This window comes from Ovis aries, chromosome 6, assembly GCF_016772045.2.
Source record: "Ovis aries strain OAR_USU_Benz2616 breed Rambouillet chromosome 6, ARS-UI_Ramb_v3.0, whole genome shotgun sequence".
Lineage (NCBI taxonomy): Eukaryota > Metazoa > Chordata > Mammalia > Artiodactyla > Bovidae > Ovis > Ovis aries.
The window spans coordinates 46316875-46331994 of NC_056059.1; the positions used below are offsets into that span (position 1 = coordinate 46316875).

The window sequence follows — 15120 nt, forward strand, 5'->3', positions numbered from 1 at the left end:
GTAATAGACACCAGTCTTCCGGCTCAGATGGTAAACAATCCACCTGCACTGTGGGAGACCTGGGTTCTATTCCTGGGTTGGGAAGATCCCTTGGAGGAGGGCATGGCAACCCACTCTAGTATTCTTGCCTGGAGAATTCCCAGGAACAGAGGAGCCTGGTGGGCTACAGTCAGCGGGGTCGCAAAGAGTCAGGCACAACTGAGTGACTAAGCACAGCACACAGATTTCTAATTTCTTAATGTCTGAACAGAAGAGTTATGCTAATTTAACCTTTTTTGGTCTTGGTCTTAGAAAGTTATTTCTTAAAATCCTTTTGTTCTAATCTTCCTTTTCTGAGTTACTGAGCTCTTTGAAAGAAAGTACTTCATCCTTTCCAAATTATTTAGATCAGAGAGGGACATCCCCACCCCCAATTTTCATGCAAACATGATGTGTATGTGTTTATCTAGGGAGAAGGTCATAGTTTTATCAAATTCTCAAGGGATTTATGAGAAGTAAATAATTCCCTTCATTCTTAATCCTCCTTTTCTTTTTGCTAATGTAAATCTTGCCTATGAATCATCTAAAGAGGAATTCTGCTAGGAACAGCAGGATCAGGACACCAAGAAAAAGAAATCCTTGAAAAAAAACACATCCATGTCCCATGCGTTTCTTTCTTTCGGGATAAATTGCCAGTATCGTGCTAAAATCCCCAGGGTACTATGAGATAGAACTTGAATTTTAATTTCCAGTTTTGAATTAAATATGAAAACATAAACCAAAATCATCTGAGAAAACTAAATAAATATATAAACTGGTGTGTGAGAGAGAGAGAAAGGGAGACTTGAATAATACATTTCCTATTCAAATAAGCATCTATGAAATTTAAATGATAACATATTAAATTTGTTTGATCTATTTCTTAATAGTTTGATATTATAATAGAAGGAAATATTTAGCTGAGACCAGGAAAATATTACCCCTTTGTTTTTCAAGTGTAGACTCTGAGTTTTAAAATAAAGATATTTTATGGGATTTTCTAAAGCAAGAGGGGTTGGAAGCTATTGATTTCCTCTTCTTTCCTGCTGAATGCACATAAACAAACTTTTAAACATAGTGATTTTTTTGTGGTTTGCTAAGATTTCCAGAAGATTCAAGCTAGAGGTAAATGATATTGTGCAGGTCACCTAACCCCTAAGTCTTCTTTGTCTCATAATACCCAAATTAATCCACATAGCTAAATTACAAGATTAAATATGGTAATGATTATTACCATAGCATAGCAATGATTATTACTGTATGGTAATGATTATTACCAAAGCAACTCTCAAACTGGAAAGTTCTTTTTAATAATACTTTACTGTGATACGTTATGCTACTTACAAAATCCCAAAATGAGAAACAAGTGTTGAAGAGAAAAAAGGTTACAACACACAGGATAACTGACTCCATACTTATTCATCAGGACAAACTATAACGTATTTCCTTAACAGTCATGTTGTCTGTTTGTGAAGGTTGTCTTCTGTTTACTAACCCCTTATTGTAATTAAGATTCTTCAGCCACCAACTTCACACTGAGTGGAAATAAATTTTGGTCTTGCAATTGTGTAACAACTATTTTGTTAGAAACTGGCATTACCAAGTTGAGAGTACCACAAAGCATTATATCTGGTTTATATCAAATCATTTTTTAATGTTTTATTTGGGATGGGAACAGAGTGTTCTTTATCCCTAGAACAAATTAAGCTTAAATATTTCTTCAAATATGTATGTCAGTGACCAGACTCTAGCGAGACATTTCTGCATAGTATCCCCACCCCAAGATAACTGCTGTTTTGTTTTGTTTTTTTGGCCTTGCCACAAGACTTGCTAGATCTTAGTTCTCTGACCAGGGATAGAATCCATGCCCCCTGCAGTAGAAACATGGAGTCCTACCTACTGAGCTGCCAGGGAATTTCCCCTAGACGACTGTTCTAAACCTGTATACCTCCACCACTGCTTTGGTGGTGCTTTAGTTCCTGGTGAGGTGAAGTGAAGAAGTGAAGTGAAGCAAAGTCCCTCAGTCGTGTCCAGCTCTCTGTGACCCCCATGGACGATAGCCTACCAGGCTCCTCTGTCCATGGGATTTTCCAGGCAAGACTACTGGAATGGGTTGCCATTTCCTTCTCCAAGAGATCTTCCCGACCCAGGGATTGAAACCATGTGACTCAAGGAAGCCCCATCTATATCAGTAGCTGTAGTAAAAGCCCCAATATCATTTCAGAGAGTTTGCTTCAAGATCTCTCTGCCTTGAAATTTTAGCAAATAAATATCACAGCCTTGTTCTTTCCACAGTCTGCAAGGAGAGAATGTGAGAGACAGGAGACGAATATGATTTGGTGCCAAAGAAAAGCACTGTTATCTATAGTACATATATTAAATACTGTATGCAGTAGTGGCTCCAAGAGTCCTGACTGCCACCAACTCTGAATCCCTCACTAAACCCCATTGTAAAAATAGCATTTTACCTAATGCAAATCCCAGAAAAATCCCAAGCACCATCTTCCAACCAAATTGCTGCCTCCTTAATCCTCTTGTACATAGAAATTCTAGAACCATCGCTGTCTGAATATAAAATACTATGTATATACCCAGAGCCTAGCATAGCCCCTGCTGTTCAAGAGTAGTTTGTTGAATCCACGAATACAATTACCCACTGACAGTCCATTTTAGGATTTATTCTATGTGAGCTGGTGTAGCCACTATGGAAAACAGTATGGAGGTTCCTCAAAACACTAAAAATAGAGTTGCCATATGATCCAGCAATCCCATTCCTGGGCATATATCTGGACAAAACTACAATTCAAAAAAATACATGCACTCTTATTTTCATAGTTGCACTGTTCACAATAGCCAAAACATGGAAGCCACCAAAATGTCCACTGACAGATGAATGAACATAGAAGATATGGTACACATGAGTGAAATAAGGCCATCTGCAACAACATGGATGGACCTAGAGGTTTTACTAAGTGAAATTAGTCAGAAAGAGAAAGGTAAATTCCACACGATAGCACTTAAATGTGGAATCTAAAATAGTATACAATTGAACCTGTCTACCAAAGAGAAACAGACTCAGCAGAACAGACTTGTCATTGGCAAGGAGAATCACAGGAGGCTGGGGGAAGGATAGATTAGGAGTTTGGCATTAGCAGAAGCAAACTATTATACATAGAATGGAAAAACAAGGTCCTACTGTATAGCACAGGAAACTACATTCAATATCCTGTGATAAACTATAATGAAAAAGAATGTAAAAAAGAATGTATATATATATATAACTGATTTACTTTGCTATAGAGCAGAAACTAACACAACATTATAAATCAACTATACTTCAATTTTTTTAAAGAGTTTATTCTAAAAAATGTTTTAAGATATGTTTTTTCATCTTAGCATTTTAATTTCACAGACTGACTTTAGACATCACTGTGGGAATGTGATTATAGAGCATATGCTGTGGGCTCTTGACTAAACATTATTTTTCTGTCTCACATGTGATCTCTCTGTCTTCTAGTATCCCATAATTCATTGTTCTGGCTGTGCTTAGAACACACTGTTCTACCAAATTGTGAGGACCATAAGTGCTGAAATTTGGACTTAGTTAATCTTCTTTGATTCTGTACAGTATCTCACAAACAGCAAGTGTTCACACTGACATTTATTCAGTTTGTAATTTCCTTCTCTAGGGAGCACTCTTTCTTTTGCAAAATGATGCTGTGCACTAAAAACTACTAGTTGGTGTGTTTTTTACCTTTCTTTTTGGCCACACAGAGTGGCATGTGGAACTTCCCTGACTAGGAATGGTGAACCTGCTCCCTCTGGAGTGGAACCGCTGAGTCTTAACCACTGGACCAGCAGGGAAGTCCTAGTTGGCAGGTTTTCAGGTGAAAAAAGCCAAGGAAAGTATAGTATATGGTATAGTAGGGGGAAAATGAGCATCAAGTTTGAACCATTCCATTCTTCTTAGATCTCTGCTCAAAAATAGAGAAGTTTTTTCGATTACTAAGAAAAGGAAGGAAAAGATGACATAAAATGGAAGAAGACCAGAGAAGGGTCTAGTCCTAATTTTGCCATTCATGTAAATATCCTTGAATATCCCATTTTGCCTCTCTGCTTCACAGCTTTCTCTCTGTAAAATGAAAAATCTGTACCACATTGGCTCTGAGGCAATTTCCAATACAATGGTTCTAAAATATTGGGCCACTAGAATTTCCTTGAAGAACTTTGGGGAAGAGTAAGGTCTGCTACTGCTCCTGAGCAGTGTTTTCCAAGAGGACGGATAGGTAACTGTGGACATTTTATTGGTTATCTATTGCTACGTAACAAATTACCCACAGACTTAGGGACTTGGGCTTCCCTGGTGGCTCAGCGGGTAGAGAATCTGCCTGCAGTGCAAGAGACCTAGGTTTGATTCCTGGGTTGGGAAGACCCCTGGAGAAGGGAACAGCTTCCCCCTCTAGTATTCTGGCCTGGAGAATTCCATGGACTAGTCCATGGGGTCACAAAGAGTCAGACAAAACTGAGTGACTTTCACTTTCACTTAGGGACTTGAAGCAAGAATACATATTTATTCTCTTACTGAGTTTCTGAGGGCCAGGAACCCAAGAGTAGCTTAGCTGTGTGGTCCTGAACTAGAATCTCTCAGGAGTTTGTAGTTAAATTGTTTGAGGGTACAGTCTTCTGAAAGCTTAACTGGGGCCGAAGGCTCTGTTTCCAAGAGGGCACACTCACATGACTCTTGACAAGAGACTTAATTTGCTCATCACATGGACCTCTCTGTTGGGGTGCTTGAGTGTCCTCGGGACTTGGCAGTTGGCTTCATTCGTAAATGAGCAATCTAAGCATGAGAGCAAGGAGGAAGCCACAGTGCTTTTAATGACTTGGTCTCACAAATCACACTGTCACGTCTGCCACATTCTATCTGCTAGAAACAAGTTACTAAATACAGCACATGATCTTAGGGAAGAGAAATGAGACTTGACCTCTTAAAAGGAGGAGTATCAACAAATTCGTGAATTTATTTATGAATTTGTGAATTTATTTCAAAACTCCTACAAATATCATGTGCTGGTTAAAGTAGAGTGGGTCAGCACACAAAACACAGTAAGGAAGTTTTCAACAATGAACATTTCTAGAGTGACTCACTGTTTAGAAAGCATCTCCCCATGTTTTCTCATTTGGTTGTCACAACAACCTAGTGGACTAACAATATAAATATCCCCGTTTAGAAATGAGGAAATAAAGGCTAGGTGACTTTTATAAAGTTATTTAGCAAGTGAGTTGTATAGCTGGGAATTAAAATCAAGTTTTGGGACTTTGCTCGTGGTCCAGTGGTTACGATGCCGCACTCCCAGTGGGCATGGATTCGATGCCTGGTCAGGGAACTAAGATCCCACATGCTGTATGACCTGAAAAAAAAAATAACAAAACAAACAAACAAACAACAACAAAAACAAAAGGATCTTTTCACACCCCTTTAAAAGGGAAAGTTGACAAAAAGCCTTTTGCAAAGACAAGTCACTGGCAAGTTTGACTGTTCCTTACTGCCTACTAATTTTTTTACCCATTTTATCAATGTTAATATCTATTGTCAACTTAAATACTTTTAAAATTACTTGAGGCAGTTTATAAACATTTAGAAACAAAGCAGGAGAAGTAAATACCTCTAGGTACCAGAGCTGATCACATTACACTTGGCAATAAGTTTGGTTCACATTTTTCTGGCAGCAAAGGTGAAAAGAGAAACATAATAGGCGACTGGTGTTTCACTTTGACAGGAGCAAGCATACACGTTATCCCTGCCTGAAACTAAATTCAAGAAGGAATTTATCACATGGATCTGCGCAGAGAAAAGGCCACTTGACACTGTGGTCGGTATCTCAGGATCTTCAATTGTGTCTGTATGGAAGATACTCTCATTTCAACCCTGTATATATACACAGTGGACCTACCTCAGTTTTAACTTGGTGAATATATTTGAGCAAGAGGCTAAGGAAAATGTGGCCCAGGCACACTGCCCTCTAATTCCTTTATGAAATTAAGAACGGAACCTGGAGAATACACATAAATAGATGGTTAATCTGTCTGCTGGACTGTGTAAAGTGCCAGGAATTATAAGGGAGAGTGCTTGAATGACCTGCTAAATCTTATTTCTTTGCCTTGACATCCTCTGTCAGGCACCTATAATACAAATGTTCTATACTGTCAATTATATTAGGGGCTTTAGCTATAAGGGAGTAAAGAACACTAACATAAAGTTACAGAAAAAGGTAAAATAAGGAAGTTGGACTACATGAATTCTTTGAAGGACAAAATGCAAAATGGCAATAAATTTGGTTCACATTTTTCTGTGACTTTAAGGGTGAAATAGCAATATGCATTCCTGTCCCCACAGAGGAGCCAGCCCACTTTGGCCTGGGTGTGAGAAGCAATGTTGCCAAAAGCCTAGGCCGATTTTTTCCTGCAAAAGGAATTTCAAGTATATCCAAGCTCCTGTGTGAGTGACTGACTGAAACCAAAGCTTTATACTGCATGACACAGGATTCTGGAATAGATAACTTTAGCCTGAAAAAAAGTCCAGGCAGGTGCAAGCAGCTGTCCAGTCCTACCATGAAAGAACTCAAGTTTAGCTTCAGTAAATAATGTGCTTTCTGCCAAGATTTCGCCAGTGAGCTGAAAACTACACCCTAATATTCACTCTAAAGTAAACAACTTAGTATACTTTTATTTAGATATTATAATACTTATAAATGTTTCTATTTACTAGTGGGAATCCTTCTTCCAGAAAAGAATTGTGAATGAAATACATAAAAATTAATAGACTGTATCTAAACCAGTTAGTCTTCCTTCCAGGAAGTAGACAGATAAAAAAGTAAATAATCCTTCGTTTCAAAATAAAAAGCATTCACTCTGAACACTGTTTACATGCCCTGAGCAAATCAATACTTACTTATAAGATTTTGCTGTCTTTTTATTACCTATATTTCTATAATATTTTGCCGAGAAGTGTTACAAAGAGAAAAAATTAATGTACATGGAAAGAGTAGGGAGAAATGAGTGTTACTCTTTTTGTGATGATTCAGAGTCCAGAAAAGGAGGCAATCAGAATAGAGAAGCTATCTGTCAGAATGCCTAGTAAATTTAGATGCTTTTCTGGTCCATTGGTTAACATCTGCATTACCGTTAACAATGCAGATTGCATTGCTTTTCCAATTCAACTGGACATGGTTCAGCATAATCCCTTTTTTTACATCAAATAGAATTGTTAAGTATTAATTTCCATGGCACATAGAAAACTTCAAAAGTTGGAAAACTACTGGAAGATACTATTACAAAGTTGTCATTTAGAGTCAAAGAATAGGCTTCACAATTGTACAAACTTCAGAGCAAGGGGGAAAATTAAGAAAGTCAATTGTGATGGAGGAAATCTATTAGGGGAGTGTATGAACTGAATTAATATTTACCAGGAACGACAGAGAGAAAAGGCAAGGCAAGGCTGTTTTCCTGCGCTGGGGAAGGAAAGACATTTGAATACAGCTGGAGCGCAGGACTCAGGGAAGGGAGTGAGAGCGGGGTGGAAGGCTGGAGAGCTGGGCAGCAGCCACATGCGCTAGAGCCTCACAGGCCAGTTAGAGGTCCTCCTCTGCTTAGCCCAGACTCCTCCTCAGGCCCGAGTCAGCTCTCAGCCTCACCGCTTCTTCCTGGACTGCAGGCCCTCAGGGCTCTGCTAGCTTTCCTCCCTTTGACCACCCATCCTTTCTCTCGCCTCTAGAAGGTGGTACCCTCAGCTGCCAGCTTTTTGTTCACTATAAGACAGTGCACTGCTTTGTTGTTCAATGATTTTCAATGTGAATTGTGATGATGAAATGCTTGAGAATTAACAAAAATAACAGAATTGTATATAGAAAATCTTAACTTTAAAAGTAACCTGGTCTATACTTCACATTTTTGGGATTTTCGTTTTTTGTTTTTTGGCTGCACCACAAGGCTTTGCAGGGATCTTAGTTCCCCAACCAGGGATCAAACCCAGGCCCCCAGCAGTGGAAGTAAAGAGTCCTAACCACTGGGACTTAGGCCTGGGAATTCCCCATGATTTACATTTTTAAGAGATCACTCTGGATATTCAACAGAGAATGGACTGTAGGAGGTAGGGGTAGAGCAGAAGTAGGGAGAAGGTGGGAAGGTAATACAGGTACCTAGACAGAGGTGATGGTGCCCTGTACTGGGATGTAATGGAGAGGTGGTAAAAATTATTAGCTTTGGGACATAGTTTGAGGACAGAACCAAAAGGACTTGCCAATGGATTGGATAGGGTTGATGATGAAAATAGAGGACTTAAGGATGAAACACTGAGTTGAGAGCTGCCCTGTTCACCAGCTTTGCCCTTTCTAGCAATGATCCTGTTGCAGGAAGGAAGCCAATTCTGACTCCATGTTGAAACTTTCTTTGACTTTCTTTTCATTGCTTTTATTATTATAATTATACTCAATGGCTTGCTTGGAGGATCCTGCCCCTCTGCTTGACTGTAAACCAAAGTGCCTTTGTTCAGCTCAGAGAAGAGTTTGTCCCTGCCCACCTGTGAACAGAAGAGATTGACACACCCCTTCCAAAGGCTGGTTATTCCTTTGGAGATGTTTTGCAAGACTGAAGACCCTTTCACTTTATTTCCCCACTGTGTTTCCCTCTCTATTCTGTCTTTTGACTTTAGTTCCTCATTGCTTCTTTCTCTCTGGTCTATAAAAGACCCCAGTAAGATGGTTATTTTGAGATTCAATCTTCTCAGTCTGCCGGCTCCCTGACTGAAGTCTCTTGCCTTAACACCTCATTTCTTGGATTCATTGGCCTGTCATGCAGCGAGCAGAGCAAGTTGGAACTCGGTAACAATCCCTTCTAGACATTTCTTTGGGCTTGGAGATGAAGTGCTGTAAATAATTGAAAATATTTAAATAGAAAAATGACACAGTCATCTTTCTCCTTTTCCATTAGGCTTACATTTCCTCCAGCAGAATAACTTTGTTGGGTGAGATGACAAGTATGGCTGCAATCCAGGAAGAATGGGTGTGAGTATGTGTATGTGTACATGCGTGCACACTTGCGTGCACGTGTGTGGGGAAGAGGAATGCTTCTCTCCTGTTCATAGTACGAATTGCTTTACTTGGCTAGTAGTCTTTAGAAAGCAGAGAGCTGGCTCTGACGTGCTGAAGTGCAGGGCTAGAACACTGACGAGATGGGAGTGAGAGGAGAATGCTGACTGCAGTAGGAGAGGACATATAACGATTCCCACTTGACCCTACAATACCCTATTACCTTCGATCCCCAGAATCAGTCCTGTGAAAAACACAAGTTTGCTGGAGGTCCCTTCCTTGTTTGTTGGCCTTGCTGCACCGAAGAATCAATCAGAGGGCTGATTTGGGGCTCAAAGAAATGGCCATGGTTTTGAATCTTCACCACTTTGGCCCTGCTTGTCCAAAAATTTATTAATTCAAGGATCTCTAAAGGCAGAAAAGCCTCCTAAGGAATCTGAGCCCTTCTGCTGAGTTCACGTTCAGGTCGTGATGCTGTAGATTACCCCAGGGGTAAAATTAGAGACATTGTATAATTGTATGTGCTGGGCTTAGTCTCTCAGTCATGTCCAACTCATTGGGACCCCATGGACTGTAGTCTGCTAGGCTCCTCTGCCCATGGGGATTCTCCAGGCAAGAATACTGGAGTGGGTTGCCATGCCCTCCTCCAGGGGATCTTCCTGACCCAGGGATTGAACCCAGGTCTCCTGCACTGCAGGTGGATTCTTTACTATCTGAGCCACAGTAAATCACTTTAGTGTTGTGATGTTTACTTGATATGAGGACTGCGAAAACAGGTTCTCCACATTTACAACTGCTGTGATAGCTCCTGACTTAATGAGCCCGTGAGTCCATCAGGGTGCAGGGGAGTGAATGTGTTCTTTCTGCCTCCACTGAAGAGCCTTTTGTTGAATCCGTCTTAAGTGGAGCTTAGAGGAACTACTTTGACTCCTTGAAATGGCAGTTTTCTGTCATCACCAGTAGAAGCATCACTTCCTCATGTCATTGCTTCAGCAGAATAGAAAAGTTGCAAATGTTGCCCAGTGATCTCCGCTATAATTACAGGAACACAAGACGATTAGTCACATTCCTACCTACCCCACTTCTAACAATGCTCTGTTTTCTTTCTAAAGCACTAGGTAGCTGGGAGTAGAACTGGATCTAAAATTTTGCTGTTGGACGCAGCTGCTAAGTATAAAGTTCTGGATGCTGTCCTGTGTTAGAGCAATATTCATTAGACTCAATATCAGCCTAGTGGCCTAGAGGAAAAGGGCAATACTTAGGGCATTGACTTACTCATTTGTTCTTCACTCTATTTCATAAATGTTGTAAGGAAGTTGTCAAATATGAACTGTTTATATCTTATTCTTTACCTTGATGAATGATAAAAACTGTTACTTAGCCAGTGAGATTAATGTTTATATTCTCTTTTCTCTTAAGCAGAACATTTTCCTTTGCACCTAATATAAGCTTTATACTTGCAGTTGGCTACCTACCATACCCACACTCTTATGGCTCAGTTGGTAAAGAATCCGCCTGCAATGTGGGAGACCTGGGCTCGATCCCTGGGTTGGGAAGATCTCCCGGAAAAGGGAAAGGCTACCCACTCCAGTATTCCGGCCTGGAGAATTCCATGGACAAGTCAATGCGGTTGCAAAGAGTCGGCTATGACTGAGCGGCTTTCACTTTCACCCACCACACCCACTCTGAAGTCAAGGTCAACAATTAAATAAGAGCTTAATACAGAGGTTATAATTCATTCTAGCATTCCTTTAACAAGCAACATCCATTTAAAATAGCAATAGAATTTTCAAGGTCCTGATGTTATTCAGGCAGGGAATCAAAGCCATCACTTCATTGGATAACTTTCTTGGCATACATTGATGCCTAAACGTAAGATGTGTTCTGTGGGTAACTGTCTGCTTATTTTCTTTCCTAGACAAGTGGTTAACCCGTGTTGCATATCCTGTGTTTATAGGATTCCAGAAAGGTTATGTCATAGAAATCACTGGGGTGTGTGTGTATGAGTGTGTGTGAGAGAGAGATTGATTTATAGAGAGACTGTAAACTGAAACCTCTTGAGGAGAAATCCATCAGTGTATAGACACTGAGAAGATGGAAAGAGAATGCTGGCCTTAACTTACAGGTGTTGCCTATTGTGGGTACTGCTTTCTGTTTTATAAGCAAAGGAGAGTAAAAGGATATATTCAGTGGACCTAAAGACGGTCAAGCTGAGTGAACTAAGTTAGAGGAGAAACATCATATGACATCCCCTACACGCAGAATCTAAAAAGAAATGATACAAATAAACTTACTTACAAACAAACTCACAGACTCAGGGAACAAACTATGGTTGCCAGGGAGAAGTATGGGGAGAAGAAACAGGTAGGGAGCTTGGGATCAACATATACATGCTGCTATATTTAAAATGGATGACAGCAAGATCCTACTGTATAGAATAGGGAACTCTGCTCAGTGTTACATGGCAACCTAGATGGGAGGGGAGCTTGGGGGAGAATAGATACATGTATATATGTATATGTATGGCTGAGTTCCTTTGCTGTCCACCTGAAACTATCACAACATTGTTAACACTCCAATACAAAATAAAAAGTTTAAAAATAGGTTAAAAAAAAATAAAAACCTAAGGGGGAAAATAAAAGGAGCTATCCAAGGGGTAACAGGCAAAAGAACCAGAGCAAAGAACAGTCAGACACACCGGGTTATGAAGTCTACCCTTTGTAAAGTTAAAAAACTTCATGAAGCTGTAATCAGATACAAAAAAACTTAATTTACATTAAAAATATCAATTCATTTGGTCAAAAAATCTGAGGGTTCTTTAATAAGTATCAACTTCTAAAATAAGCAGAGTATGAGGGGGAAAAAATAGAATTTATTAGAAGGAAAAAATCTCAGAGGAGCTTTCATATTTTTAACATTGCCTTAAACTGTAAAAAAAGAAAAGTGCTATTATACTGTTTATCCTGAAGAATTTAACTACTGTTTTGGGGGAGGGGTGCTATTTTAAATGCAAGGTTTTGTTTATGACTTTAAAATCACAATTAGCACAGTCACTGAAGAAAACATTTCTTCTGATATCCATGAAACAGTTTAATGTTTTAATTTACCTAAATCACCAACTGAATGCTACAGGCCACTTTGAAAACATTCCCTAATCCTTGGAAATACTGTGCTTTCTCTTATATTCATTTAAACACTAATCCCTGGAAAAAACACACCTCTCATTTTCTATTCAATGTTTGCTATTGTTGTAATCTAAGTAAGGCCTCTCTGAAAAAAATGCAAAAATTAAATTTAACCCACAACTGAGTCTTACATCCTGTGGTCCTGGAATTTTTAAATTTCATTCAAAACACATATTGTAAACAAAGTCTCCCAAATGACTATCTAGAGAGGAATGTGGCAAAAATCCAGAAAATATTGTAATATTTGGAACTAACATAAGCACAAATGATCACTGCACTTTTTTAAAGAAGGGATTATGGGTTGCAGTTTTACTAACCCTATAGGGGATTTCTATGAGATGGACAAAGCCAAATTCCAGACTAGTTGTGTGCCTCCAAAAGAAACGAAGCCCTTTACAGTGAGTGAAGAATAAATAGAGGTATTAAAAAGGAACTTCTTAATCACAAATATTTGCTCAATATAACCATAATTTGAGAAAACATTCTGGCTTAAAAATTCCTATAAAACTCGAAAGTTCGAAGCAGTATGCCTGACAAGCCTGTTGTTTAACACATTAGGTGATTATTAACGGTGGAGGCCAATTCAGGGTGGGAGGGCATTGTGGGGAGAACAACAAAGGTCAACACCAAAAAATGTTGTCACCAAGTCAGGAAAAACCATTTTAGAGACAGGAAGACCAGTGCAGTTACTGAAATACAAATTAAAAATATAACAGAAGTTCATCTGTCAAATGTATTGAAGTAGAATTAAGACTAATCATTTTAGAGGCATTTAAAATCTAGGCTCCTAGGGTAAAACATAAGACAGAAAGCTGTATTATTATCTCATAATATGCAACCTGTCCTGAAGAAACATCATATTTCCCTCTAGCTCCAAAAAAATGAAAGAAAAGAACTCCAAAATAGGAATGAGACTGTGAAATAAATATTGTATACCTCAAAAAAATAAACTAGGGACATGGCAGGGGATGGGAAGTCAACTAAGAAGCTGAAATCATTTCAAAATGATTCCTATGTTCTAGGCAAAATTTAGTATAACATCTTGAGTGTGTCTCATTTTACACCTTAGTCAACTGTAAGGGGATACCTATTTATCCACTCTTCTAAGGAACTCTTCTGTTTAGAAGAGCATCCTTATCTAGAGGACTCACCCTGAGTTTCATGCTATTGTCACCATCATTATTAACACACAGTACAGATACTGCAGATACTGAGGGTATTTTTTTTTTTTTTTGTCCAAAGGTAATTGAATGTGAGTAGATTTTACCACCTCCATAACGTTTCAGTTTCAGTTTTAATATATCATTCTGAGAAATTTTTGTGAACTAATATAGCATTTTAGGCTGTCTTGCTTTTAATCATCATGAAAAGGCATCATTTCATGGGGGTGGAACAAAGGAAAAATATTTTCTTCATATAAACTGTACTAATTTTATAATATACAAACAGGAATTGCATTGTCCTGGCAAACAGCAAGCCACTTCTCAGAAAAGACAGTTAAGACGGGCTTTTAAAATAGTGTAGTAATCACTCCTCTTACAAACAGATATTTCTGAATATATGCTCTCATAATATGTGACCTAACAGGTGAAATGAAATGGGAAGTTACATATTGTGATTTTTTTTTTAAATGAAGCTGAAACACTTATGCCAAACTTAACATACGCAAACTCCCTTCACAGTATTTTTTTTTTTTTTTTTTTTTTACTGAAAACCTCTTAATGAAGAAGCAAGGTTTTTGGAGGAATAGGAATGGCATGAAATTATAGGTTACCTGGTATAAGCAAAAGGGTTCTTGACTTGGAGGCAAAAAGATGGCATGGAAACTGGTTTGTCCACTATTGACCTGGGTGTTCTTGTTCAAAACACACTTCCTTCACCTGTGAAATACAGATAAAAACATCGGACTCCCAGCACGGGGTGGGAGGGTGGGGTGGAGCTGTGGGGAGATGGATTATAAACATGAATAGATGGTAAGAGGACTTGGCCATTTATAATAGGTATTCAGAATTTGAATGCTCATCACTTTCCTTTTCCTATGTAAACTTTACCAAAGAAAGGTAGAAATATCCAAGTCTATACTTTTGAAAGGCTCAGTATCCACATCCTGCTAGAGTCTAAAGAGTGAACTTAAAATTGTAAAGGTTGTTGCTCTCTACTTGTATTGTTTGAAAACCTTTTAAAGAGAATTACACAATTAAAGTACTTCCGAGCAGTTTAAGTACAATGAAAGGAATTTACCATTAAGAGTGCAGTTGATCTAAATAAAATCAACTTCCCTTTCCTCTTAGCATTTTTCACTCCTATTTAATTTTTAGCCTAGCTTTCATCATTGTTTAAAATCGTCCTCCTTATTTGTTTGTTTTGTGCTCAGTTGCTCAGTAGTGTCCTATTCTTTGTGACCCTGTGTACTATATCCCGCCAGGCTCCTCCGGGATTTTCCCAGCAAAAATACTGGAGTGGTTTACCATTTCCTCCTCCGGGATCTTCCTGACCCAGGGATCGAACAAAAGTCTCTGGCATTGAAGGCAGACTGCCACCCTCGAAGTCCCATTTGTTTGTTTACTCTTTTATTATCTAAGTCTCCATCTTTGAACTCAAGTCCCCTGAGGGCAGTGATCTTGTCTTACTTGCTCAAACCAGTCTTCAAGGAGCTTACAAGAGTGCTGGGCTCATAGCGGGTGTTCAGGAAATATTTCTTTTTGAATCAATGGATAACAGAGGAATAGATTCAGTAAGATGAAAGTAGAATAGGATAAATTGAGTCATCAGGGCCTTGAAGGGTATTTGGTGGAGTAGCGGCTATAAGGAGGCAACTGAGGACTTCTCTG

At 38.9% G+C, this 15120-nt stretch overlaps 1 protein-coding gene and 1 long non-coding RNA gene across 6 annotated transcripts in view; one reads left to right on the forward strand and one right to left on the reverse strand.

Moving 5' to 3' along the window:
* RBPJ (recombination signal binding protein for immunoglobulin kappa J region) overlaps window positions 1-15120 on the forward strand; it is a 238452-nt gene that overhangs the window by 96345 nt on the left and 126987 nt on the right. The window contains exon 2 of one of the 5 annotated variants that reach the window (XM_060416939.1): window positions 9007-9080. The exons of the other annotated variants lie outside the window; for them this stretch is intronic. The gene's annotated coding sequence lies outside the window, so the exon portion shown is untranslated. The remainder of the gene's footprint in view (window positions 1-9006; window positions 9081-15120) is intronic. 5 annotated transcript variants of the gene reach the window in all.
* On the reverse strand, window positions 5022-14184 carry LOC132659939 (uncharacterized). The gene is made up of 2 exons (XR_009601008.1): window positions 14064-14184; window positions 5022-10136 (listed from the first exon to the last, which is right to left on the reverse strand). It is a non-coding gene; the product is annotated as an uncharacterized LOC132659939 (long non-coding RNA).